General features: G+C 41.1%; 1 protein-coding gene and 1 non-coding gene across 4 annotated transcripts in view; both read left to right on the top strand.

The window, feature by feature from the left end:
• LOC126204471 (circumsporozoite protein-like) overlaps positions 1-26,636 on the top strand; it is a 118,341-nt gene that overhangs the window by 19,165 nt on the left and 72,540 nt on the right. The window lies entirely within an intron of this gene.
• Positions 7,006-7,112, top strand: LOC126204710 (U6 spliceosomal RNA). Its single transcript, XR_007540518.1, has one exon. It is a non-coding gene; the product is annotated as a U6 spliceosomal RNA (small nuclear RNA).

Raw genomic sequence — 26,636 nt, 5'->3', positions numbered from 1 at the left:
CCGCACGACCACGAACTGCGGGCACTTGAGAAGTGTTATAAGATGGGACACAAAAGTGATTTGTAAGCAGCTTCTGTGACGAAGCAAGATGGGATAATTTTAACTCTCCTCCTGTTTTGCCATCTGTCTCCTTAATTCGTTTTGTTATTTTAACTACTTACCATTAACATACGTGAATATTATCTGCATTTCCATAAAAGAGAAAGATTGGCCTTCATTGTTAAAGAATATAACACCAGATCTAATTTTGTGCTTAGTTTTATGTATGTAATTGATTTTCTAATTTATTTTGACGATTCCTAGTTAGTATCTTTCCCTATAGGTTGTTTCGTAATTTAAATTCTATTGTTGACATATAAACAAATATAAATTGTGTAATAATTGTAAACATTTGGAAGACGAAATACTAGTAATCTTAAAGTATCTGTTTGGCTCTATTCGAAAACATGTTAGCAAAACCAGCCCTTCATTAACTCCAAAGTAATTAACAGTTTTGTCAAAAGTGTTATTTGCCTAACTATGTTTGTTAATTTCACGATTTAAACAAATAATTCGGCTTAACCCTTGCGGTAGAAGAAACAGTTAAAAAGACGGAATTTTTCGATGTATTCATTTAATTTAATGAGCTAAGTTTTAATCGTAATTTCTGTAAATTTAATTTCGAACAATGTAGTTTCAGGACCTATTATAGTAAGGTCCTATTTTTGGTCACGAGACAGTCAGTCCACGGCTGAGTTTCAGATGAGAAACCTGTGCTGATTAAAACAACAACAATGCTTCAACTTTAACTGTGGAATAAGTGTTAAACAATTAGGCCACGTGTTAAAACAGTAACAATGTCTGCTCCATGCGTACTTGATTATTCTTCAAGAACCGTGAACTTTTTTGGTTAGGTTATACTGCTCGTAAATGTTCAACAGTTAACTTGTAGCAGTTTGTGGAGGTTCGCCTGCAAACAATTAACGAGGCTTATGGAAAGGTTAGACAGTAGTGCACTGGCCATACATATACAGGGTGGTCCACTGATAGTGACCAGGCCAAATATCTTACGAAATAAGCATCAAACGAAAAAACTACAAAGAACGAAACTCGACTAGCTTGAAGGGGGAAAGCAGATGGCGCTATGGTTGGCCCGCTAGATGGCGCTGCCATAGGTCAAACGGATATCAACTGCGTTTTTTTTTAAATAGGAAGCCCCTTTTATTACATATTCGTGTAGGACGTAAAGAAATATGAATGTTTTAATTGGACAACTTTTTTCGCTTTGTGATAGATGTCGCTGTAAGTCACAAACGTATAATTACGTGGTATCACGTTACATTCCGCCAGTGCGGTCGGTATTTGCTTCGTGAGACATTACCCGTGTTAAAATGGACCTTTTACCAACTGCGGAAAAGGTCGATATCGTGTTCATGTATGGCTATTGTGACCAAAATGCCCAACGGGCGTGTGCTATGTATGCTGCTCGGTATCCTGGACGACATCATCCAAGTGTCCGGACCGATCGCCGGTTAGTTACGTTCTTTAAGGAAACAGGAAGTGTTCAGCCACATGTGAAACGTCAACCACGACCTGCAACAAATGATGATGCCCAAGTAGGTGTTTTAGATGCTGTCGCGGCTAATCCGCACATCAGAAACAGACAAATTGCGCGAGAATCGGGAATCTCAAAAACGTCGGTGTTGAGAATGCTGCATTAACTTCGATTGCACCCGTACCATATTCCTATGCACCAGGAATTGTATGGCGACGACTTTGAACGTCGTGTACAGTTCTGCCACTGGGCACAAGAGAAATTACGGGACGATGACAGATTTTTTGCACGCGTTCTATTTAGCAACGAAGCGTCATTCACCAACAGCGGTAAACCGGAATAATATGCACTATTGGGCAAAGGAAAATCCACGATGGCTGCGACAAGTGGGACATCAGTGACCTTGGCGCGTTAATGTATGGTGCGGCATTATGGGAGGAAGGATAATTGACCCCCATTTTATCGATGGCAATGTAAATGGTGCAATGTACGCTGATCTACGTAATGTTCTACCGATGCTACTGCAAGATGTTTCACTGCATGACAGGATGGCGATCTACTTCCAACATGATGGATGTCCGGCACATAGCTCACGTGTGGTTGATGCGGTATTGAATAGCATATTTCATGACAGGTGGATTGGTCGTCGAAGCACGTTCACCGGATCTGACGTCCCCCGGATTTCTTTCTGTGGGGAAAGTTGATTTGCTATCGTGATCCACCGACAACGCCTGACAACATGCGTCAGCGCATTGTCAATGCATGTACGAACATTATGGAAGGCGAACTACTCGCTGTTGAGAGGATGTCGTTACACGTATTGTCAAATGCATTGTGGTTGACGGACATCATTTTGAGCATTTATTGCATTAATGTGGTATTTACAAGTAATCACACTGTGAGAGCATGCGTTCTCAGAAACGGTAAGTTCACAAAGGTACATGTATCACATTGGAACAACCGAAATAAAATGTTCAAAAGTACCTACGTTCTGTATTTTAATTTAAAAAACCTAACTGTTACCAACTGTTCGTCTAAAATTGTGAGCCATATGTTTGTGACTATTACAGCGCCACCTATCACAAAGCGAAAAAAGTGGTCCAACTAAAACATTCATATTTCTTTACGTACTACATGATTATGTAATAAAAATGGGGGTTCCTATTTTAAAAAAACGCAGTTAATATCCGTTTGAACTATGGCAGCGCCATCTAGCGGGCCAACCATAGCACCATCTGGTTTCCCCCTTCAAGTTAGACAAGTTTAGTTCTTTGTAGTTTTTCGTTTGACGCTTATTTCGTGAGATATTTGGCCCGGTCGCCATCAATGGACCACCCTGTATAACAGTGTATTATCGGGAGGTTGTGATCAGCTGAAGTAAAAGACTGAAATCCAACTGAGCATCTGTCGGCTACATTATTTATCTTTGTCAGTGTCCAAATTACAAACACCGTTTTTCAGCCAGCGTAGCAACGCAGTACGTCGACACCGAGGACTACATAGTGAAAATAAATAAAGCAGCTGGAACCGCTACATCTCCTTTGCAAAGGGACTTCATTTACCCAGTGTCCTACGAATGAAACGAAGTCTCTTGCCTGCTTTACTGCGGCTGAGCCCATCCGTGCTCATTTCATTCCACATCCCGACCAAGTGTTAGATCTGTCTATATCATCATCGTCCACATGATTATTCCGCAATTCACAAATAAGTGACTGGCAGAGGGTTCATCGAACCACTTTCGAGCTATTTCTCTGCACTTCCACTCTTGAATGCCACGCGGGAAAAACGAACATTAAGTATTCTGTCCGAGCTCAGATTTCTCTTATTTTATCACAAGCACAGGTGGGCGTCGACAGTATATTTTCACACTGAGGAGAAAATTGGTGATTGAAATCTCTCGAGCCGGCCGAAGTGGCCGTGCGGTTAAAGGCGCTGCAGTCTGGAACCGCAAGACCGCTACGGTCGCAGGTTCGAATCCTGCCTCGGGCATGGATGTTTGTGATGTCCTTAGGTTAGTTAGGTTTAACTAGTTCTAAGTTCTAGGGGACTGATGACCTTAGCATTTGAGTCCCATAGTGCTCAGAGCCATTTGAACCATTTTTTTGAAATCGCTCGAGAAGATTCAGCCGCAACGAAACCCGCCTTTGTTTTAACGATTGTCATCTCAATTCGCGCATCATCTCCGTTGTTCTCTCTCCCCTATTTCGCGATTACACAAAACGACCTGCCTTCCTTCGAACTTTTTCGTTGTACTCTGTCAATTCTATCTGATGCGGATCGCACACCGCGCAGCAATACGCCATAAGAAGGCCGACAAGCGCGGTGTTGGCAGTCTCTTTACTAGCCCTGTTGCATTTTCTGAGTTTTCTGCCAATAAATACCAATCTTTGGTTCACTTTCCCCACAACATTATCTATATGATAGTTCGAGTTTAAGTAATTGTAATCCCAAAGTATTTAGTTGAATTTGCAGCCTTTAGGTTTGTTTGATTTATCGTGTAACTGAAATTTAGCGGTTTTCTTTTAGTACTTGTGTGGATATCTACACAATTTTCATTGTTTAGAGTCAATTGCCACTTCCTGCACTATACAGAAGATATCTTGTGTAAATCATTTTGCAATTGGTTTTGACCTTCTGATGACTTTACACGACGGTAAATGACTGCATAATCTACAAACAGTCTAAGAGGGCTGCTCAGATTCTCTTCTATGTTTGTTTATGTAGATCAGGAACAGCAGACAGCCTGAAACACTTCCATGGGGAACAGCAGATAATAATCTGTTTTACTCGATCGCTTTCCACTAATTACTACCAACTGTGACCTTTCTGACAGGAATTCACGAAACCAGTCGCACACTAATTGGCACGCAATTTGATTAGAAGTCTTTTGCGAGGAACGGTGTCAAAAGCCTTCTGGAAATTTAAAAATATGGAATCATTTTGACGTTCGCTGTCGAAAGCACTCGTTATTTCGTGAGAATAAACAAGTAGTTGTGTTTCACAAGAAGGATGTTTTCTGAATCCATGTATCTATTTGTCAATAAATCGTTAACTTCAAGTTAATTCATAATGTTCGAATACAGTGTATGTTCCAAACTTTTACTGCAAATCCACGTTAGTGATATGGGCCCGTAGTTCAGTGGGTTACTCCTATTTCCTTTTTTGGGTACTGGTGCGACTTTAGTAACTTTCCAAAGCAACTTTCCAGTCTTAGGTATGGATCTTTCGGCGAGCGAAAATAGCTCAAATTGCTCTGAGCACTATAGGACTTAAAAATCTGAGGTCATCAGTCCCCTAGAACTTAGAACTACTTAAACCTAACTAACCTGAGGACATCACACACATCCATGTCCGAGGCAGGCTTCGAACCTGCGACTGTAGCGATTGCGCGCTTCCAGACTGTAGCGCCTAGAACCACTCGGCCACTCCGGCCGGCTATGAACGAATGTCTCCTCACTGTCAGTAACAGCAACAATTAAGGATACCCCCACGCAGGGACAGCACTACTGGATTTCCCAGGACTCCAGACATACCGCACTCCTTTTACGCTCAGTCCGACATTGGTGCCAATGTTGTTGCTAACGCTGGACCATAATCCCCTTGTGCACTACGTCATGCTGGTAAAAGCGGCGGTTTGAAAATTACGTAATTTTTAAATCAAGATTATGTCGCAATATGCTTCAAAATCACTTTTCCCCCTTTTTTTAACTTCGTCAACATTTCGGGAAGAGTTTGAACTCACCCGCCATCCCCCTCCGGCTACGCCAGTGATTACGAATAACTTATGCTGGAATGATTACATAATAGTGTTGTCGGGAAAGTATTCCAAAAGCTGCGATTTACTAGAAGAACGCTTAGAAAATGCAACAGACTGCTTACACTACGCTTGTGGGCCCTCTTCTGGAGTACTGCTGTGTGGTACCAGCATCGGATAGGATTGACGGAGGACATCGAAAAAGTCCAAAGACGGGCAGCTCGTTTTGTACTGTCGCGAAATAGCGGAGAGAGTGCAACGGATATGATACGCTAATTGGAGTGGCAATCATTCAAACAAAGGCGTTTTTGTTGCAGCAGCACCTTTTCATGAAATTTCAGTCACAAACTTTCTCCTCCGATTAAGATAATATTTTTTTGGCACCCACCTACACATGGAAAAATGATCGTCGTAATAAAATAAGAGAAATTACAGCTTGCACGGAAAAAGTTAACTGTTCGTTTTACCCGCTCTCTGTTTGGGAGAAACAGCTTGATGGACCCTCTGCTGGGCACTTAATTGGAAATTGCAGAGTAGTCCTGTTGATGTAGAAGAAGCACATTTATTTACTTCCAATTCGTACTCCGAATACTTAAACGACCCTGTTACTTCTTTTCAAAAAAGTGGATTTCTCTCCTCAGCAGTCGTATTTTAGTTTTTAACCGTCTGTTTGGTGTTTATCTGTATCGTTTAGGTCAAGACTGATCGTCTAGGTTCGACTGGTCTAATTTAATTTTCTTCCGAGATAAAGCTTCTATAGCAGACAGCGTATTCTTTTCTTTTCAAATCGGCGATTTCTTGCTTATTAATAAATGCAAATCTATTTTACAAAAGCATTATTGTTGTTGCAAAAATGAAACTTTTGTCAAAGCCATAGAAAAGGCGATAATACATTAAAACTTTTTTTTTTTTTAAAGAGGATAAATGTCTGCCAAGTGTACTTGGTCCTCGCTAGTACTTGCAACTTCGGAGGCACCTCCATGTTAATTTGGAGCTTTTTGTGATAGCAAAAAATCACCCTTTAAAACCCTAAGAGATAATTTTTTAAGTACCGTTCATAATATTCGGAAAGGAGATGATCTCAACAAATCCTTGCGTTGTTCACATTAACAAAATCGTTCTTTTCCAACGTGAAACTCATTTGTGGATAGTTCTCTCATCTTTTGGAAATCGATAGTGAACATCTGCAGTTTCATATGAAGCACTTTAGCTTTCAGCAATAGCACGATGATTTCAGCTTTTGCTCATAATACTACAAAATCACCAGCATGAAGAATAGCCAATAAGCAACTGCATTCTTTTTATTTGAACGCAGGGATTTGGGAATTTGCTTGCATTAACAATGTACGTGTTTTCGCTTTCCGCAATCCTAATGACGGAACGGCAGACTGCGTGCGCACGCAATTTGGCATGCCCTGCCTGTGTACCGGCTGTAGTTCACGTGGCCGTCACGAGATGGCAGGAGATGCGAGACATAGCCTGTGAGTACGGGTAGTACAAAAAGAAATTTAACTTGTTGTTTTAAACAGTGTTTACGTATAGGCTTAATGACCGGTAAAATAGACACCAAAACGTACGTCCCTTGAAACCACATAATATTTCAAAGCTAATCATCAGTTTAAAAGAAGTTTAATGGAACAAAACTTATGTAGCGAGTAGAATGTATTTTGAACCGTGTCTCCGTCGTATATATACAAAATACTTGCAGCACACCAATGTACTTGCTTCGGCAGTACATATACTAAAATTGGAACGATACAGAGAAGATTAGCATGGCCCCTGCGCAAGGATGACACGCAAAATCGTGAAGCGTTCCACATTTTTTGACAACTAATTATCTTCTTTTGTAGCTTCTCTAGAATAAATGATAAAGAAGCTGCACGGTCATCAATAGTATCTATTCTTTCGAGAACAGTTACTGTATTCATATATATAGTTAAAGGCTACCCAGTTATTGACCTTCGTCTGAGCGAATGCGCACAGGTTGCCCAAACTCTTACGGGAATCGTCACCTTAGTGTGCGTGAGTAATGAGTGGATGGGCAAATATCTATTAGGTACATTACGTATGTAGATTGTGGACAGTTGGGAAAGTGGGTCTCGCGGGAATCGTGCAAGGGATAAGTCCCTGCAGTCGCGCTCTTCAGCTGTGTCCTCGGTGGCTCAGATGGATAGCTGGTTCGGTAAAAAAAATTGGATAAACCGTCTGCCATGTAAGCAGGAGATCATGTGTTCGAGTCCCAGTCGGGGCACACATTTTCAGCTGTCCCCATCGAGGTATATTAACAACACCTGTCGGCAGCTGAGGGTTTCAATTAATTATCATGTGTATCTTATTATGTTTGAGCTCAGATTATTTTGTAGAACTTTGCAAGATGTGGATGTTAATGAGATTGGACTGGTAGTGTTGATGATCTCTTCTCTTACTCCTTTTGTAGACAATTATGACCTCTGCCTTTTTCCTGTCACTGGGCACAGATTTTTGTTCAAGGGATCTTCGGTATACTGTGGTTAAAATGGGAGCTCACTCAGATGCAAATTCTGTTTGGAACCTGAGAGTGATTTCATCGGGCCCATGAGCGATATTAGCTGTTTCTCAAAGCCACTGCCAGTAACATACGTATCACTAAGCTTCACAGTGATGGAGAAGTAAACTGGGACAGTACTTCTGTATCTTTATTAGTATAGCAGCATTTGAAAACAAAGTTCAGTATTACTGATTTTTCTTTGGTATCTTCAGTTTCAGTTCCTGAGTTATCCACGAGTGACAGAGTTGTCAACGGACAATCAGAATGATTTGTATAATAATTTAAGGGGTAACCATAAACAGATGTAGTGTGGGGAGGAGTAGGGATATTGGGGAAGAATGTAGTAGAGATAACTCTTCTAGTGACAAAATGTTGAGCGAAACAGGAAAGGGGAAACTGTGAGATGGTCAGATACTAGAAACTCATCATCTGTGGTTTCAGGCAGACGGGATAGAGAGGAGATTTCGATGCTACATGACTTGTTTGACCCCGAAGAATGGTAAGGCGAAGACTGTGCGACAGACCATGTAATAAACACCATCTTGCTTTTATGCTAATTTAAGACAAGCCAAGATTCAATACACTACATGGATACTGTGTTTAAACATTTGTATCTGATGAACACTAGATGCGTAGAGTAATGTGATTGAGTCTGCCAGTAAAAATACTTCTAGAGAATCACATACTAGCGAAGATATTAGATGATTGTACTTTTTTATTAGTCAACAGCGTGGTACCATTTGAGCACATTTCAGCAATACAGGCGCCCATAATGTTCATATTCAACTCCGACCATGAGCTGCAGATGTTACGTACCGAAAGAGCTGGTTTTTAATTATAAGCTTTTCTGTGTTTGTGGATAAATCGTTTTATTCAAGCTTAAAACATCACAAGGGATTCTCAAACAGACACGTTTTTATTTTTTGGGCTACAGTTTTGCAAGTTTGTTGTTTTGCCTTTTTATAAATAGTCTACTAAGGGGGGCGTGGTGGGTGTGTCAATAACAGAATGCTTTAATACTCACGAACTATTAACTAATTTTGTTTTCTTGTTTTATTTCAAAACGCTTCTTTTAGTTCTGCTAGCTTTATGCAGATGAAAAAAAAAATCACTTTAACATCATTTCAGCTCAGACATTTGATTTTGGGCCCGTAATGTAAGGAGATACCACCTAGAACGGGATCACACCTACAGTGAAGTTCAAATTAGACTTAAATTAATCTTAGGGTTGAAAAATTTATGAACAGGAATGTCTTACGCTCTTTCCACTCGTCTGAGACTCCTCTCTTTGTGAAAGATTCGCGGTAAACACAACATATTAGCAGGGATTGCACAAGACAAAAGAGTTGTCTATCTTTCTATTAAACTAAACAGCCGTTAACATCCGAAACTAGAGGGTGTTAACAGAAATCGTCGACTATTTTGTGAGATGCTAGTACTCAGCGAGACAAGAAACTAAGTCCAATACACATGGGTCGGACGCACGTATGTCTGTGATCAGGGAACTTGTTCTTAAGTGTGGATGAAAGGCGCTCTCTTGCCTAATTGATCAAATTCGTTGCATTAGTACTTCGCCAACTGGATCAATAGAGGGTTTTGATGTCCTGTATTACAGCACTCTACGTACATAATAGTCTGAGCATTAGGCAGTCTGCAGTCAGTTGCGCGGTTCGACTCGTGTTGTATTGTGCGGAATTAGTATTTAATTTAGGGGCGACTAGACACTTCAACAAGAACAACAAACAACAGGATTAGCTTTGCCACAACTCAACAAATAGCCTCTAGTCCCGTAATGTTACATCAGTGCCCGTTCCCAACTGGCCATGGTTGATTGGCTAATGGAGATGGGTGCCTTCAATAACTGCTTACACAACATTACTGATTTTCGTAATTTATTAATAATAGTTCACTGAAAAACAAGTCTTAAAACACCCCATAGAAAGGCTGGTTAAATAACTGTTCCTTTGATTTATCGGGTAATAAATTCTCAACCAATAACAGTAGCAAACAACATCACTTCCACATAAAAACTTACAGAATGGTAGAAAGGTACATTACAAACTTCAATATTTACTTTCATTTAACACGCAGATATAAAAACATATCCAAAACTCAGTTAGCATATTTGTCAAATTCGAGTATTTATAGCCCACTGAACTGCAGCGCAGAGCTGACAATTTCAAATCTGTCCAATGAGTAATTCTGATAACAGAAAATTATGTTCACAAATAAGAAATATGATACTGTACGACAACGCACATACATTGTCCACACTTTTACACAATCGTAAATTTCGTTGAAAAGTGACAGTTACTGCTCAATCTCCCACAGTTAAGTAAACTAACACCACAGAAGTCACTGAAGGTTAATAGACGTACCGTATTCCACTGCTTTCTTCTCCAGTATCCTTATTGTGGGCGAAGATGCTACAGCACAGCGTGCTCAGGTTGGGCCCGCGCTGTCTTGTTTATCTGCCGTGGCAAAACACCCACAAACGACATCGGCCACAGCTCGCCGTAAATTGTGTCAATACAATTGCAGAGCCCACGGCTTATCGTTCCACAACAGTGTTGAATTCCCAAGTGTCTCGGTTTCACCATCAGTTCGTTACCACAGAATGCCAAATTTATTAATGCACAATTCGGACCATCCGGACCCCAACACTCTGCGGTTCTGTCCATCTCGCTCGGTACTCTCCAACCCTCCTCTCCTCGTGGCCAGAGGGCCACTCGCCGCCAACTCTGCGCCCCAGTATCGATGACGAGGCCAATATCGACCTTAACACTCGCGGCCGGCACACAATCGTGCCGAAAATCGGCACAGTATTCGAGGTCTGTTCAAAAAATTCCGGAACATTCGTAATTTCGCGCCAACGATGTGTTGGAGCAAAGTGCGGTTGGCATCCCTGCACACGCCTGTGTTTAATGTGTATCTGTGGGAAGTTCCATCGTTGTATGTCTGTTAGTTATTGTTCACTGCTGTATTGAGTAGACCGTTGTGTCGCAGTGTTTGCGAATTTCGAGACGGCCGAGTTAGAGGAGTAACGCGTCTGCGTTAAATTTTGCGTGAAACTCAAGAAAACCTTTACAGAGACACATCAAATGATGCAGGAAGGCTACGGTGATGATTGATTAAGCCATACTCGGATACTACGAATGGTTCATATGGTTTAAAAATGGTCGGACAGATGTTAAAGAGACCCTCGTTCAGGACTCCCTTCGACGTCTACCGACGACGCTCATGTCAGGAACGTCAATGAAATTGTGCGTCCCAATTGAAGACTGACTGTCTGAGAGGTTCCAGAAAAATGTAACATTTTAATTGGATCATGTCAGGAGATTCTGACACAGCATCTTGGAATGGATCGTGTTGCCGACAAGTTCGTCCCACGGCTCACGAGTCAAGACGAGAAAGACCTTCACCTCGCAATCTGTGAAGAGCTTTTGGATTGCGCAAATAGGAATGAGATGTTCTTTAAGAGAATTATAACTGGCGATGAGACATGGGTCTATAGTTTGATAATGGGACTGTGGTGAGCGTACTGTAAGACCTTCAGTACACACACCATCAGACTATTTGACTTGTCACTCTAATGAAGTAGGCGAGTGTCAGCAATATGTCTCGCGGTCTTGTCGTGGCGTGTTTATCTTCTGCCGTTAGGTCAGACAATAGAAATGCCACTTGCACGCTTAGAGTAGCGGATTGACAGTGACCAACTTTAAACAGAACTTGATTAATTTTCACACACATGTATTAAAATAATAACAAGCATAAAAATTACATAACTTGGTTCTGGATGCTATTTACAATTGACAATCTGAAGTTCATTTGGTATTGGTTCGTTAATCTTATTGATACTTGACAAAAGTGTCTATACATTTATCTTCATGGCTATGTACAGGGATATGGTAATCTTATTAGGTGCAGACTGAAACTTGACTCTGGACTGGTACAGACCAATGCAGACTGACTAATCGGAGGTCTGTACACTCGTTATAATACTTCGCGCGTTCATGTATCACTGCGCGAGCGTGATCCACGAGGAGAAAAGGTTCTACGTTAGCAGCAATCTCATTGGCTGCGTTACATATTAATACGCGGATCGGCGGAAGCAGAATTTGGTCCGTCTCTACGGCAGCGCCATCTCGTAGTGCGGAGACGGACGAGCACTGCATCTGCGCTGTTGTGCTCAGCGGAGCGCGCTCTAGTGGGAAAGTTGTGTACGCGCTGACTACGCGGAACTATGTACACAACAGAGACCAAGGTTGAGTTTTCACAATGGGTAGGGAAAGGTTCTCCAAAAGCAAAAAATAGCTCGCGAGATCAGGTCAAATATCAAAGCCATGCTGATAATTTAATCGATGGTACTATCGGGACGTTTTGCGGCCCCTGCGAGAAAATGTCAGAAGAAAACGGCCTGAAATGTGGCGGCGACGATTCGTGGCTCTTGCATCACGATAACGCACCCACACATTCGTGCGTGAGTATTGCACAAAGAATGAAATCAATGTGCTGCCTCATCCCCGGTACTCTCCAGACCTGAACCCTGCGGACTTTTTTTTATTTCCAGAGATGAGAACCCCGTTGAAAGGATAGACGGGATAAAAGAAAATTCGCAGACGATCCTTCACGCGAACCACCTAGAGACGTACCAAGACTGCTTCCGGAAGTGGAAACGGCGTTGGGAGCGGTGTGTCTATTGCGGAGGAGAGTATTTCGAAGGAGACCACGCACAATAAGTAAAAGGTAAACGTAGAAAAAAATTTGGGAACAAAGTTTCGAGGTGTTACTGCGTGTCGTTGTTTTACGTTGTGGTCTTCAGGCCGAGGTGTGGTTTGAAGCAGCTCACCTCGCTAGTCTCTCCTATGAAAGCCTCTTCATCTCAGCACAATTATGGCAACCTACGTCCCTTTGATGCATTCCTTGGTCTCCCTATACCATTTCCCTCATTCATTTCTTGTCTGAACAGCTCACAGTCCACGATTAACTTCCATGCAAATATACACTCGAGACAAATATCTTCAGAAAAGTCTTGCAAACACTTAAACTGATATTAGGTGTGAATCAGCTCCTCTTTTCCAGAAATGCTTTTCTTGCTATAGCCATTTTACATTTCATATCTTCTCTATTTCGACCATCATCAGTTATTTTGCTGCCCAAAAATGAATCTGGCAACGGCCTTGGCGCAGTGGATACACCGTTTCCCGTGAGATCACCGAAGTTAAGCGCTGTCGGGCGTGGCCGGCACTTGGATGGGTAACCATCCAGCCGCCATGCGCTGTTGCCATTTTTCGGGGTGCACTCAGCCTCGTGATGCCATTTGAGGAGCTACTCGACTGAATAGTAGCGGCTCTGGTCAAAGAAAGCCATCATAACGACCGGGAGAGCGGTGTGCTGACCACATGCCCCTCCTATCCGCATCCTCAACTGAGGATGACACGGCGGTCGGATGGTCCCAATGGGCCACTTGTGGCCTGAAGATGGAGTGCTGCTGCTGCCATAAATGAAACTCGTCTTTTACTTTTAGTGTATCAATCCTTCATTTAATTACCTCAGTATTGCCTGATTTAATCTGACTGTATTCCGTTATTCTTGTTTTAATTTGGTCGATGCTGGTATTATGGTCTCTTTCCTAGACTCTATCACATTCCATTCAACAGCTCTTTCAAATCGTACGCCGTTTCAGACAGAACGCCAATGTAATCGGCAAATCTCAAAGTTTTTATTTCTCCTTCCAAAACTTTAATTCCTCCTCCAAATTCGTCTTCCGTGTTTTTACAGTATATTCAATGTAAAAATCGAATAGCATGGAGGACAGGTTACGTCCACGACTCACCTCTTTCTCAACTGTGGCTTCCCTTCCATGTCCTTCGACTCTTTATAACTACTGTCGGTGTTCTATACAATATGTAAATAATCCTGCACTCCTTGTATTGTATCCCAGCTGCCTTCAAAATTACAACTAGTGTAGTCTAGTCAACATTGCCAAAACTTTGCTAAATCTACAAATGGTGTAACGTTTTTTTTTTCTGATCATCAAACGTAAGTCGTGGGGTCAATATGGCCTCTCATGTTTCTACATTTCTAAGGAGCGCAAACCGATGTTCTATGAGGTCGGCTTCTACCAGATTTTCCACTCTTCTGTAAATACTTAGTGTCAGTATTTTGTAACCTTGACCTATTAAACTGATAGTTTAGTAATACTCACACTTGTCAGTAACTGCATTTTCTGGAATTAGAATTCTCGTACTCATCCCCTTCGTCTTCCCTTTCTATAATATTGTCTTCAAGTTTGTTTCTTTTGCATAGTCCTTCTATACATTCTTTCCACCTTTCAGCTTTCCTTCTTTATCTAGTACTGGATTGCCATTGAGTTCTTGGTATTCACACAACTTCTTCTCTTTTCTTCAAACGTCTCTTTAATTTTCCTAAGGGCTGTATCTTTTCCTTAGTTACGCATGCTTCTACGTCCAAGCATTTGTACTACAGCGATTCCTGATTAGCCTTTTGCGCCTGCTATCAATCTCATTTTTGGACTTATGAATCCCTGCTTGATTTCTATGTTTTTATATTTTCTCCTATCGGTGATTTATGTCCTTTCGTCTAGTGTGCGTTTCTGAGCTGAGTTTTTGCGTTGTTCACAAATTACAGTACCTTCTAAAATTCTTCAGCTAATTAAGGCCATAGACGCATGGTGTTTTCCGAATGTACTTCTGGCCAAAAAGCGATTTTGGTAGTCGGAGTCTAAGTTTCCTTTAATCATACCTTTTGAGTCCTTGTGGTGATATTTCGATAGAAACTTTCATTTCCTAATACATATTTCTTTATATCTAACAGAGAAGTAGAATACCAGCTGTCACAGACTTGGCTTTAAAATACTTTTAATGTAACGAAATATTTACGCAAACATTTTCATCCCCTGTTTCAGCTCCTTTAGGGTTGAATCTCTAAAAACAGCAGAACATGTATTTTTTCATTTCAAATTAAGAAGCCAAATTCCAGTTTTCAGAGATTTAGCTTCAATAAGCTTTCACAATGAAATATTTTGATAAAACATTTTACCCCCTATTAAGGGTTGAATTTACAAAAACGTTGAACACTAATTTTTTCATTTCTAACCGAGAAGTTAAGTACCAATTTTCATAGTGGAAGGTTTGAGGACAGAGCAACAACTGTGTAAGCTGTAAATATTTTTGGTTTAATGTTGCAATCTTATCACAGAATTACATGCAATTACACAGTTTACAATGTGATAATGTTACGACAGTTGTCAAACGAACACATCTCGCCCTGAGAAAGTGAAATAATACTAAACACAACAATGGTAAATTTTAACTAGAAGTTTCCTTACAAACTTATTCTTACGACTACATCATGATAAATCATCCAATTCTGGTTCAAAGTTCGGTGCTATTTAGGATGACCACAAGTCTACGGAGAATGAGTAGTTTTGTGACAAATTGAGCAAAAGATTAACAAAGTTCTCTCGAGTTTACAGTGGACGTAGGCTGGTGAACCAACAAGTTTACGCCTCTGCTCGGGCATTTACCTTAGCTGCGATGAGCTGTCGTCTGTATGGCTGCTATAAAAACTAATTAAGCCTTTGCTGATTTTTCCAGCAGAAACTCTCCCTACGTTTCTCGTTATGCGAGAAAACATGTACTCATCCATAGTCATGGAATATGGAGATATGCACGTGCATGGCTGGAGCAGCGTGCATATTAAAATGCTCTCTCAGTCCTCGCAAGAACAATTAACTAACGTTTCTCCACAGTTGGAGCTCAACGATGCTACAGCTAATATCTAGCTGAATGTCAGCTGCAGTGAAAGCAGTGTTCATACAAATTTCTCCTCTGCGTCGTCATACAGAGCATTATGCGGCCTGTTCTGCACTTGACGCCAGTTCATAGAAGAGCTCCCGAAAATTTCGCTCTTGTCTTCCTCGTAGCCCAACTGTCTCCCACCTGGGTTCTTTCGTTCTCCATGTCACGTTTTTTTTTCGACCAATAGGAGCGTTCCTCTTATTTTGTGGGAACTCTCTCTGCCAATCGCAAGGGCTCTACCATTAAACTGTGCCGAAATCTCGGAAATTTACTCCTTCCTAGTTAGTTTCTGCCAATCGGACGTTTTGAGCCCGCTCCAGACGCCTGAAAGTTACATGTGTACCACTCGCTGTTCACGTGATCGCGTCACTGATTTTGTTTGTATCCATTTGGAATTCTGAAACGCAGTTTACTAAAGCTTCTTTCTGTCCTACTTCTGGTGGCCTGTACTTTCTCTCCAGTATTTTCACCTTCTGCTCATTGACATGCATTATATACGAGGGTTGTGTTAATACCATCAATTGAGTGTCATCCCTTTTGCATTACATACTTATAGCCAAATCTGCTCATTACTGCCAAAGTAAGTTAGGTGTAATATTCACCTTCCTGTTACGATGTATAAAACTCTTATGTAAGGTGCGAAATTGATCTTCATTTATTCTGCCACCTTACAATAGGTGGAAGTATCTTAGTAGTTCTTTAAAAATTTATTTTCAAAAACATATTTCACACACTATTTCACCCCCAAAGTGGTCAATTTTCAAAAATATCTGAAATATGTTTTTTTTTATTTTTGACCAAGAAACAAAACACCAATTTTCGTAGGTCTAAGCTTCAACATGTGTTTAATAGCGGCATACTTTCAAAATATCTTTGGTCCCCTATTTCACCATCTTAGGGTGTGGAATTTCGAAAATGTCTTTGTAAACGATTCCTTCAGTGTAAGATCAATACCCTTTCCAAATTTCAAGTTTCTATCCTTCTACAGGAAAATTAAAGAGGCCTTTGGAGAAAAGAGAACCACTTGTATGAATATCAAGAGCTCAGATGGAAACCCAGTTCTAAACAAAGAAGGGAAAGCAGAAAGGTGGAAGGAGTATATAGAGGGTCTATACAAGGGCGAAGTGCTTGAGGACAGTATTATGGAAACGGAAGAAGATGTAGATGCAGATGAAATGGGAGATATGATACTGCGTGAAGAGTTTGACAGAGCATTGAAAGGCCTGAGTCGAAACAAGGCCCCGGGAGTAGACAACATTCCATTAGAACTACTGACAGCCTTGGGAGAGCCAGGCCTAAAAAACTCTACCATCTGGTGAGCAAAATGTATGAGACAGGCGAAATACCCTCAGACTTCAAGAAGAATATAATTATTCCAATCCCAAAGAAAGTAGGTGTTGACAGATGTGAAAATTACCGAACTATCAGTTTAATAAGTCACAGCTACGAAATACTAACGCGAATTCTTTACAGACGAATGGAAAGCTTTTGACAATGTGGACTGGAATACTCTCTTTCAAATTCTGAAGGTGGCAGGGATAAAATACAGGGAGCCAAAGGCTATTTAGAATTTGTACAGAAACCAGATGGCAGTTATAAGAGTCGAGGGAAAGAAAAATTCGATGTAGGAATTAAAATCCATGGAGAAGAAGTAACAACTTTGAGGTTCGCCGATGACATTGTAATTCTGTCAGAGACAGCAAAGGACCTGGAAGAGCAGTTGAACGGAATGGGTATTGTCTTGAAAGAAGGATATACGATGAACATCAACAAAAGCAAAACGAGAATAATGGAATGTAGTCTAATTAAGTCGGGTGATGCTGAGGTAATTAGATTAGGAAATGAGACACTTAAAGTAGTAAAGGAGTTTTGCTATTTGGGGAGCAAAATAACTGATGATGGGCGAAGTAGAGAGGATATAAAATGTAGATTGGCAATGGCAAGGAAACCATTTCTGAAGAAGAGAAATTTGTTAACATCGAGTATAGATTTAAGAGTCAGGAAGTCGTTTCTGAAAGTATTTGTATGCAGTGTAGCCATGTATGGAAGTGAAACACGGACGATAAATAATTTGGAAAAGAAGAGAATAGAAACTTTCGAAATGTGGTGCTACAGAAGAATGCTGAAGATTAGATGGGTAGATCACATAACTAATGATGACGTATTGAATAGGACTGGCGAGAAAAGAAGTTTGTGGCACAACTTGACTAGAAGACGGGATCGGTTGGTAGGACATGTTCTGAGGCATCAAGGGATCACCAATTTAGTATTGGACGGCAGCGTGTAGGGTAAAAATCGTAGAGGGAGACCAAGAGATGAATACATTAAGCAGATTCAGAAGGATGTAGGTTGCAGTAGGTATTGGGAGATGAAGAAGCTTGCACAGGATAGAGTAGCATGGAGAGCTGCATCAAACCAGTCTCAGGACTGAAGACCACAACAACAACAACAACATCCTTAGTGGCTTGGGCTTGTAAGTGATGAGTCAGTCGGGACATTGTCTTTTATATAGAGGGTGATTAAAAAAAGTTACGAACTGACATGGCATTTAGGGCATACAACAAGGATCAGTAGTCACATGGGGGGTCTCAGAGGTCATCTGGGGCAACAAAATGGCGTTACAGTTATGTAGTCACATGCTACAAATGGACACCCGCTACGGGAGATGCTCAAAGTTTTCCCCAGATGCATCAAGACACACCTGACGTCGACGATGCGTTGAATGGAACGGCACACCCTCTCAAACATACTTTGCCTATCTTGAAGACATCCTGGTGGCGCAGCAATACTGCACACTAGATCCTCCAGCGATGTAATAGGTATTTCATACACAAGGCACTTCAGATACAACCTCCCCCCCACACATACACACACAAATATACACAAACACACAGGAAAAATAAAGTTTGGGGACAGATTGGGTGGCCATGTGGCTGGCCCACCATGACCTATCCAATGGTCGGGGAAGGTTGCCTGCAGATGTGCCCTCACATGTCTGCTGAAATGCGTGGGTGCTCCGTCGTGCTGCAATCGAATGTGGCGACGAATAGGCATGGGAACATATCCTGCAGAACCTCTCGCAGGAATACATGATACGTGCGACCATCAACTTCAAAAATGGTTCAAATGGCTCTGAGCACTATGGGACTCAACTACTGAGGTCATTAGTCCCCTAGAACTTAGAACTAGTTAAACCTAACTAACCTAAGGACATCACAAACATCCATGCCCGAGGCAGGATTCGAACTTGCGACTGTAGCGGTCTTGCGGTTCCAGACTGCAGCGCCTTTAACCGCACGGCCACTTCGTCCGGTCCCATCAACTTCGTCCGGGAGAATGTACTGCCCAATTAACAGTCTCTGACGATTCAAGCCCGCAGGTTAAGGGTAAATTAGCGTTGTGAGACAAGCGTGCATGTACCATGTGGCTTCAGATACGCCTATGTGATCTCATGTTGTGAACGTTCGTCACACAGTGACAACGCAGACTTATCAGTGAAGGGGACACTAGCCGTGGAGCTTCGGTCTGCAGCGGATTCCTCCAGAAACCACAGCACACATCCCATGCACTTGTTGTAGTCCCCCAGCTGCAATGCCTGAATGCATTGGAAATGAAGTGGATGCAGTGCTTCATTGTGTACAGTGCGCCAGACGGATGGTTGGGGATATCAGCGGTGCTGGGTACACTTCATATACACTCCTGGAAATGGAAAAAAGAACACATTGACACCGGTGTGTCAGACCCACCATACTTGCTCCGGACACTGCGAGAGGGTTGTACAAGCAATTATCACACACACGGCACAGCGGACACACCAGGAACCGCGGTGTTGGCCGTCGAATGGCGCTAGCTGCGCAGCATTTGTGCACCGCCGCCGTCAGTGTCAGCCAGTTTGCCGTGGCATACGGAGCTCCATCGTAGTCTTTAACACTGGTAGCATGCCGCGACAGCGTGGACGTGAACCGTATGTGCAGTTGACGGACTTTGAGCGAGGGCGTATAGTGGGCATGCGGGAGGCCGGGTGGACGTACCGCCGAATTGCTCAACACGTGGGGCGTGAGGTCTCCACAGTACATCGATGTTGTCGCCAGTGGTCGGCGGAAGGTGCACGTGCCCGTCGACCTGGGACCGGACCGCAGCGACGCACGGATGCACGCCAAGACCGTAGGATCCTGCGCAGTGCCGTAGGGGACCGCACCGCCACTTCCCAGCAAATTAGGGACACTGTTGCTCCTGGGGTATCGGCGAGGACCATTCGCAACCGTCTCCATGAAGCTGGGCTACGGTCCCGCACACCGTTAGGCCGTCTTCCGCTCACGCCCCAACATCGTGCAGCCCGCCTCCAGTGGTGTCGCGACAGGCGTGAATGGAGGGACGAATGGAGACGTGTCGTCTTCAGCGATGAGAGTCGCTTCTGCCTTGGTGCCAATGATGGTCGTATGCGTGTTTGGCGCCGTGCAGGTGAGCGCCACAATCAGGACTGCATACGACCGAGGCACACAGGGCCAACACCCGGCATCATGGTGTGGGGAGCGATCTCCTACACTGGCCGTACACCACTGGTGATCGTCGAGGGGACACTGAATAGTGCACGGTACATCCAAACCGTCATCGAACCCATCGTTCTACCATTCCTAGACCGGCAAGGGAACTTGCTGTTCCAACAGGACAATGCACGTCCGCATGTATCCCGTGCCACCCAACGTGCTCTAGAAGGTGTAAGTCAACTACCCTGGCCAGCAAGATCTCCGGATCTGTCCCCCATTGAGCATGTTTGGGACTGGATGAAGCGTCGTCTCACGCGGTCTGCACGTCCAGCACGAACGCTGGTCCAACAAGCCGTTCCACAGGACTACATCCAGCATCTCTACGATCGTCTCCATGGGAGAATAGCAGCCTGCATTGCTGCGAAAGGTGGATATACACTGTACTAGTGCCGACATTGTGCATGCTCTGTTGCCTGTGTCTATGTGCCTGTGGTTCTGTCAGTGTGATCATGTAATGTATCTGACCCCAGGAATGTGTCAATAAAGTTTCCCCTTCCTGGGACAATGAATTCACGGTGTTCTTATTTCAATTTCCAGGAGTGTATTTGATGACGGCGTATGCTGCACGCTTTTGAGGACCCTTTCTTCCGCCACATTTGGCCGTGTTGTTCGTTGGCGACCTGCGTCCGGCTTCGCACAATTGTTGATGCTTGGTGGCGAATGTGTGGCACGGCACCTTGCTCTTGGGTTTTTTCGTACGATACATCGCAGTTTTCTCGTCCATTGTAATTGGCCGTGCCATAGATCAGATGCGTCTCGGCCGTTGCAGGGTACGTTTAGTTAGCCGTGTTAACGTTTCCACGGCGTGAATGGCGACGGCCTCCGTTCGCTCCACCACCGTTTGTATAGCAACGCTCTCTCGTGCCCATAGCTCCCACTCGTGGCGTTGCGACCCACGGTTGCTATGTGACCACTGATCCTTGTATCAGGGCAGTTCCACGTCAAATCAACAAGTGCTACAACCTGACTCTCTCAGATTTTTTTGAAATGAAGTATGCATATATTACTCATAAATCAAGACACAAATTAATTTTTTCACATTTTTCTGACGAGAATTTATGAAGTAATGGACCTTCAAAAATTGAAAAGATGATAAATTTTTGATTCGCGGAACAATGTTGTTTTCTTTACAACTCGTGTTCTAATTAATCTAGAACAATAAAATTTACTTCATTGGAAAGCTCTTTCAAAGAGCTTTTATATGATAGCAAACATCATTAGTTTAATATGTACACACAAATTGTTAAAAAAAATAACGTTGTTGAATTTACCGAATTTTGAAAAACTGTATTTTTAAAATTCTCAAAAAAATATATGTGAAAGATACACTTTACATCTACATATTCTGAAAGTTTCAACTTGGGATGAGCATGGGATCACTATCAAAAGCAATTTTATGTTAAGGGTGGTGCTTTAAAAATTCGTAAAAACTAATTTATTTTAGACATTAGGCCTACTTCTCACCAGCTGTATTTTGTAAAATGTGGAAATTAAAATTAACTTATAATTGACAAGAGAACATATGTTTTATGCTTCTGTAATTAATAAATACAAAATGAAAACTTAAAATAAATAAAAAAACACAGAAAGATGAATACCTGAGATCTGAACTAAATTAAGTTAGTAATTACTGTTATTTACAAATAGGCGTCCTATTAGTGCACTTCTTCATACTTCGAACTAATCAGTCTGTTGCACATCTACATTTCTGCACTGGATAACTTATATGTTCGCCCTGTAGCAGTTTGAGGGTTCACGATTGCCACTACTTCCCTACTGCTTATGGAAAGAATGTCTGGATGACTCGGAAATGGGAAAGATGGTGACAGTACATGTGGATGTAAGAAACTAACTGTGATTTCATCCTTCTCCTTATTTTTTCAAGCACACAGGTTAACCGCCAGTGTCCATTATAATCACAAGAAACATATCCTTTTATGTCTTTGAACGGTATTGTATCACTGTCAGAAACTGTCATCAGTTCAATTTTACTATCATCAGGGTTTGAATACACTTTTCTTATTATTTTGTCCTTGCTAAAAGGAATAAAATTATGAAGTTTTTGTGTCCCTACAATTTTGCAGCATTTCTCAAATCTCTCCATAAGTTTCACTTCTTCATTTTTGTGATCTTCTTTAGTAGCATAGTTGAAGTTCATTCCTTCTATGTTGTCCTTGGCAAACATATAAAGTTGTTTTGGTGTCATTATTTGATCACTGTATGGCCGTTGCAGACTTGCTCGAGCTGCGAGTCATTTAACTGTTCCACCAACACCATCACCAGCTCCCTTCTCATGCGAGGTGGCTGAAAAATGCCATTCAGCTTCAGTTTGGAAATCTTCTTCATGATGGCACAGGTTGATAAAGTTCTTCCTATTTTTATAATGAGCTGCTGCTCCGTCAGAGAAATAATATATTTTTCTTGGTTTTCTACCGAATTTAGCAGTCAGGAAGTCCATCAAGTACGATTGGAACAAATTCACAGCAACAGTGTCATGTGTTAGGTATTCTGATATGATTACAAGAGTTGTGTGCTCGAGTTTGTTCCCATCCTTGTAATAAGCAACAATGGGATGAATCGTTGCTTGCATGTTTGTCCAGTGATAGCCTTGAAATTCGTCCTGGATGACAAAGGAGTAATTCTCAGAAAAGGCACAGATCGCTAAGACCTCGCCTTCTATAAGTTCATTTCTCAGTCTCTTTTGGAAGGTTGATTGTTGACTAGCAACAAATGAATGTCGTGTAAGCGATTTTAATTTATAAAAAAACAATCAATAAAGTTGTCAGATGATTTTATGATTGTTTCTAGAGATGTGTGATCAATAGAAACCCATTGCTGATAAGTTATATTATCAGTATCATTAGTATTCAACAAATCTTGTAAATATGCCTTAAATGTTTCTGGGCCAGGGCACAATTTACATTCACCAAAATGACAAGCAGGTAATGACGGATTACATACAACTCTTGCAATGCAGTCTTTGTAAGTTTTTATTGGATTATCTTCATCCTTTGTCAGCTGAGGAATGTTACATCCAGTCAGCATGAGTTTGAAGTTTTGATGGGTAGTACACACACAGACACTATGTGTACCACTACTTCCAGCTAAAACACAATTTTTGGGACGTAGGTCTGCAAACTTCGAAAATCCAATGTGGAGCTCTGGGTGGTTGTCTTTAAAGTTCGCGTAAATTTCTTTCAAATTACTTAAAACTAGCTGTTTTTGTACTTGCAGTTTTTCTCCGTTATCTCTCACAAGCACAAAATCTTTTTTCCCAGGCATTGCCCTGCTTATCTCATCAGAACAATAAAGTTTCTAACAAAATCAGCAGTTGTTTGATCAAAAGTCTTGCCAGGTTTTGGGTTTGGTGAAGACAAAATTCCCTTGGCCTTCACCAAATCTTTTACTCTTCGAGCCATGTAATTTGTTATGTTAAATTCATCTTGAAGCTTCTTAACACCCCAGATTTTAGGTAAAATGGTAAGAATTTCCATCCGTTTACTTCGAGATGTACATGTACGAAATTTATCTTTTAGCTGACTGATCATCTCAGATTCTGCATCATCATGTACCTCTTCTTCTTTCTCGGAAGGAAGCAATAATACATTTGTTTGAATTGTTGAAGTTAATTTAATTAGTTTTTCCTAACGATATTTTGCTTCACACAGTCGTTTCTTCTTAATTGGCGATTCACTAACGGACTGCAAAGAAATATTCAACCTTTCTAAGGCCTCACTTGCTGCAATGTATTGTACGTCACTATCACATAAAACCTTTTCACTTTCTTGTTTCCCGTACAGTAGATCATCATAATTTCTGTGCTAGACGTATCACAAAATTTTTACGGCAGTTGTCACACACTTTTTGATTTAAAGGTAAGAAAGGTTTTCTTGCTATCATCCATTCTTGCTATCATCCACAGGTCATGTTTTTATTGTGGTTATTGTGGCCCTTTTCATTAAATGGATTACATCACAAAGCTGAAATTTTAGGCATTTTATATTTCTCAAGTGAAAAAAATAAATTAAAAATATATTTTTGAAGTTGAATTCCCCAGCTTTCTATATTCAATACTACACAATATTACTTCTCTATTCTTTCACTTCCTGTAAAAAAATATTTCATTATGTTAATAGTATGCAAACATTAACTGGTTGTAGGCATACAAACTTACAGACTCTTGTGAGGTTTGTACAAAAGTACCTGTAAGCTAGATTCAAAACACATCACATAATTTCACTACAGCTGCCTCACAACAAAAGAATGTGTGGGTCACTTTCAACAATAGGTGAAAATTGCTGGCAATATTAACCAGAGATAAAATACTGAATAGATTGCAGATAGTAACACCACAAGGGGCATTTTATATATAATCTTTAAAATGAGAGATAGCTTCCTTTTTTTCTTTTTTTTGCCATGGTTTTACAGCTATTAATAAATAGTTAGCACTAAAGCAGTTATTCATTTCAAAAGTACAATTTGTGGACCATGTAACAAAATCTAACACTGTAATATTTTCATGTGTAGCTTGACTGTGATTTAGGAGAATCGTGGTAAACATAAAATTGCTTTTGATACTGATCCCATGCTCATCCCAAGTTGAAACTTTCAGAATATGTAGAGGTAAAGTGTATCTTTCACATATATTTTTTTGAGAATTTAAAAAATACAGTTTTTCGAAATTCGATATATTCAACAATGTTGTTTTTATAAACGATATATATATATATATATATATATATATATATATATATATATATAACTAATGACGTTTGGTATCATATAAAAGCTCTTTAAAAGAGCTTTCCAATGAAGTAAATTTTACTGTTCTAGCTTAATTAGAACACGAGTTATAAAGGAAACAACATTGGCCCGCGAGTTAAAAATTTGTCATCTTTTCAATTTTTGAAAGTCCATTACTCAGTAACTTTTCGTCAGAAAAATGTGAAAAAAGTAATTTGTGGTACTATTTATGAGTACTATAGGCATACTTAATTTCTTTTAAATCCAAGGGGGTAAGGTTGAAAACGATGGTTTCATTTGTTGATTTGACGTGGAATGACCCCTCAGCCTGTATACAGATTACTCTCAGTTCTGGGGATATATCGTGGTATCGTACCTACTTACACAAATGACTTCATTTCTGTGTTCATTATTGTTGTGCTGCTCGAGATATGAATGGTTCAGTGCATTTTATGTTCTCGTTTCTTCCAATGAAATGAAATGTCGTGTGGCCACGGCCTCCCGTCGGGTTGACTGTTCGCCTGGTGCAAGTCTTTTGAGTTGAAGCCACGTCGGCGACTTGCATGTCGATGAGGATGAGATGATGAAGAGTAGGTGGAGAAAATATCCGACCCAGCCGGGAATCGAACCCGGGCCCCTTGGCATGACATACCGTCGCGCTGACCATTCAGCTACCGGGTCGGACGTGTTTTTCCACATATAAGCAATGGAAGCCTACTACTCCATAAGCGATGTGGTGGATATGGTTTTCTACTACGTAATTATGGAAATATGAAACACAAATACTTCAACACACTTACAGATTACAGTGAAGATTCAGCATCGTCAGTGGGTTCATTTTATTTTCTGCTGTCAACGCTGATTTTTTAATAATCTTTTAACCATCGCTTGTTGGGTTAATGTTACAGCTTTTCAAAACGTTCTGAGGATCTATTACTTACTTTGGCACCATTTCAAAAAGCTTATCAAAACATATGTGCGGTAAATGTTTCACTACAGGTGAAACTAATATTTTGATTTAGGCCTATTCTGTTCAAAATTTTACTCAGTAATTGTTATGAAGTTTTGCTTCTTAGACTCAAATTTTTCCCCATGTTGAAACTAAGTAGTAAGATGTATAGCTTGTACTTACTTTCGTTTAATGTTTATATCTGTTTACGGCCCAATTAAGGCGTTTTTGTAAAAAAAATGGCACTTTTACACGTTGCAATATTATGGCCAATAAAACCCTCCAAAAATTTAAACGACCAAAATTCAAACGGAGGAAAAAATATGAAAACAACAACAAACGTGTATTCTTATGACACTGAATTTTACAATTATATGAAGTAAAGTATCACAGTATTGGTAAGTATGAACAAGATTCCAATACAGCCTTCAGAAAGAATGTAATATCGGAAAAGCTTACGTATTCGATAGTATCCGACCCTCGCCAATCCATGCCATATTTATCGCTCCCAGGACATGAACGCCACAAGATCACAGTGGCAGGTCGCGGTTCCGTCAATGGCTGTTTGCAAAAGTGTGATGCAGAATCACAGTTTACATCTCTAAAAAAAATGGTTCAAATGGCTCTGAGCACCATGGGACTTAACAGCTATGGTCATCAGTCCCCTAGAACTTAGAACTACTTAAACCTAACTAACTTAAGGACAGCACACAACACCCAGCCATCACGAGGCAGAGAAAATCTCTGACCCCGCCAGGA

The sequence above is a fragment of the Schistocerca nitens genome, chromosome 9 (assembly GCF_023898315.1).
Source record: "Schistocerca nitens isolate TAMUIC-IGC-003100 chromosome 9, iqSchNite1.1, whole genome shotgun sequence".
Taxonomy (NCBI): domain Eukaryota; kingdom Metazoa; phylum Arthropoda; class Insecta; order Orthoptera; family Acrididae; genus Schistocerca; species Schistocerca nitens.
Note: the sequence above shows the minus strand (reverse complement) of the source record. Positions and strands in the feature narration are given on the sequence as shown.